Genomic DNA, 3106 nt, shown 5'->3' on the forward strand with positions numbered 1-3106 from the left:
TGTGGAGGCTTACCCTGGCATTGTGTTTTGTGGAGGCTTACCCTGGCATTGTGTTTTGTGGAGGCTTACCCTGGCATTGTGTTTTGTGGAGGCTTACCCTGGCATTGTGTTTTGTGGAGGCTTACCCTGGCATTGTGTTTTGTGGAGGCTTACCCTGGCATTGTGTTTTGTGGAGGCTTACCCTGGCATTGTGTTTTGTGGAGGCTTACCCTGGCATTGTGTTTTGTGTAGGCTTACCCTGGCATTGTGTTTTGTGTAGGCTTACCCTGGCATTGTGTTTTGTGTAGGCTTACCCTGGCATTGTGTTTTGTGGAGGCTTACCCTGGCATTGTGTTTTGATAACCGTGTAGATCTCGTTTGGACAAGGACAGTGTGGGGCTCTATGCTCCCCTGTGGTTGTGCCTGTACGTTACAGATGAAGTAACTGACTAGCGACTGACTCACCACCTTGTCCAGAGCGCTGTGCTCTGATCATACTGGAAGTCAACAAGGAAGGCACCCAAGGTGAGGCGCAGAGAGCCCCTCCCTGATTGGCTGCGGAGCGCCCCCACCAGGAAGCTGCTGCTGATCTGGAACCTGTTTGGGGAGAACACTTCCTACGGCGGCTTGGACCAGCAGGGAGTCCTTTTAGAGAGCTCTGTAGCTGATCAGTGCCAATGCTGCCGCGGCCTCTCTGTGGATCCTACATCTCAGGAAAGAGAGCTTCCTGTGGAGCTGAGACCCCATGCCAGGAGGCAGGCCGAGCTGGACCGCAGGTACTGTAGTTACACAGCACTGACAGTTGGTGGCACTGTTACTCTTTGTTGTAGTGTTCCTCTTTATAACGGCTGTCTTGTAATATATACAGATACTTTTAAAAAATAACTACAGTGACCTTAAAGGGGGATAATATATCTCAATCAACTCCTATTTAACCCATCTAAGGGGGTGTCATGTTATTCCCTTTGTACTTGACCAGAGTCATAGTGAGTAGAGTGCCATTTCAGACGCATTCTAACAGGTTGTTTCCTCCATTTCATCAGGTCGAGTCCTGTGGTGGGGTTTGAGACCCTGGAGGGGGGGCCAGGTGGTCCTACGGAACCATGCGGGAACAGTGGAGGAGGAGGGGGGAGAGATGGAGCCGGATGGAGGACCCGAGGGGACCAAGATGTCCCAGAAAAAATTGGACTGTCAGTTTCAGTTGATCCCGTAATCCTGCATCCAGGGTGAAATTCTCAGGTGGTTGAGACGCAGGCTGTCCTCAGCTGTGGATCTGAATGGGAACAACAGGTAGTAGAATGAGAACAACAGGTAGCAGAATGATCACAACAGGTAGCAGAATGAGAACAACAGGTAACAGAATGAGAACAACAGGTAGCAGAATGAGAACAACAGGTAACAGAATGAGAACAACAGGTAGCAGAATGAGAACAACAGGTAACAGAATGAGAACAACAGGTAGCAGAATGAGAACAACAGGTAACAGAATGAGAACAACAGGTAGCAGAATGAGAACAACAGGTAACAGAATGAGAACAACAGGTAGCAGAATGAGAACAACAGGTAACAGAATGAGAACAACAGGTAGCAGAATGATCACAACAGGTAGCAGAATGAGAACAACAGGTAACAGAATGAGAACAACAGGTAACAGAATGAGAACAACAGGTAGTAGAATGAGAACAACAGGTAGTAGAATGAGAACAACAGGTAGCAGAATGAGAACAACAGGTAGCAGAATGAGAACAACAGGTAGTAGAATGAGAACAACAGGTAACAGAATGAGAAGAACAGGTAGCAGAATGAGAACAACAGGTAGTAGAATGAGAACAACAGGTAGTAGAATGAGAACAACAGGTAGCAGAATGAGAAGCAGACCTTCAAATGAGAACCTTATAGACACCATCATACCAACACAATTTTTGGGATTTCTTGTCTAACTTGAATTTTTCCATGTTTGAGTTAAATTGGTTTAAACACCTTTTACATGATAATTTACAGTTTAGGAGCTGGAGAGACATTTGCAACAAGATGTTTGTCAAGAGTATTTTTGGAAAAATAACGTTCCCAAAGTAAACGGCCTATTTCTCAGGACAAGATGCTAGAATATGCATATAAGTGACAGCTAATGACAGAAAACACTCTAAAGTTTTCAAAACTGTAAAAATATTGTCTGTGAGTATAGCAGAACTGATATTGCAGGCGCAAGCCTGAGAAAAATCCAATCAGGAAGTGACTCTTATTTTGAAAGCCCTGTATTCCTATGCATCCCTATTGACCATTGAAAGGGATATCAACCAGATTCCTTTTTCTATGGCTTCCCTAAGGTGTCTACAGCCTTTAGACATAGTTTCAGGCCTTTATTTTGAAGAATGAGCGTGAACGACCACATTACGTAAGTGGTCAGGTGGGGGCTCTCAGAGTGATTTTTGCGCAAAAGAGAGAGTCGGCCATTATTCCTCCCGGTCCTAGTGAAAAGCCAACTGTCCCGGATGATATATTATCGAATATATATTTGAAAAACACCTTGAGGATTGATCATAAAAACATTTGTCATGCTTCTGTCGATATTATGGATATAATTTGGAATTTTTGTCTGCGTTGTCGTGACCGCTATTTCTGGTGGATTCCTAGGCATAACGCACCAAACTAATGGAGGTATTTGGATATAAAAAATATCTTTATGGAACAAAATGAAAATTTGCTGTCTAACTGGGAGTCTCGTGAGTGAAAACATCTGAAGATCATCAAAGGTAAACGGTTTGATTTGATTGCTTTTCTGATTTTCGTGACCAAGCTTCCTGATGCTAAGTGTACATAATGCTATGCTAGGCTATCGATAAATTTACACAACCGCTTGTATTACTTTCGCTGTAAAACATAATTTCATAATCTGAGACGACATGTTAATTAACAAAAGTCTAATTTGTGTTTCGCTATATTTCACTTGTGATTTCATGAATATGAATATTTTCTAGTAATATTTTTTGACTGCTATTCAACATTGCTGACGACTTATATACCGGATCCGGGATGGGTAGTTCCATGATTGTTGAATGACTACCTCATTTCTGTACCCCACACATACAATTATCTGTCAGGTCCCTCATTTCTGTACCCCACACAT

Source organism: Oncorhynchus gorbuscha, linkage group LG22, assembly GCF_021184085.1.
Source record: "Oncorhynchus gorbuscha isolate QuinsamMale2020 ecotype Even-year linkage group LG22, OgorEven_v1.0, whole genome shotgun sequence".
NCBI classification, from domain to species: domain Eukaryota; kingdom Metazoa; phylum Chordata; class Actinopteri; order Salmoniformes; family Salmonidae; genus Oncorhynchus; species Oncorhynchus gorbuscha.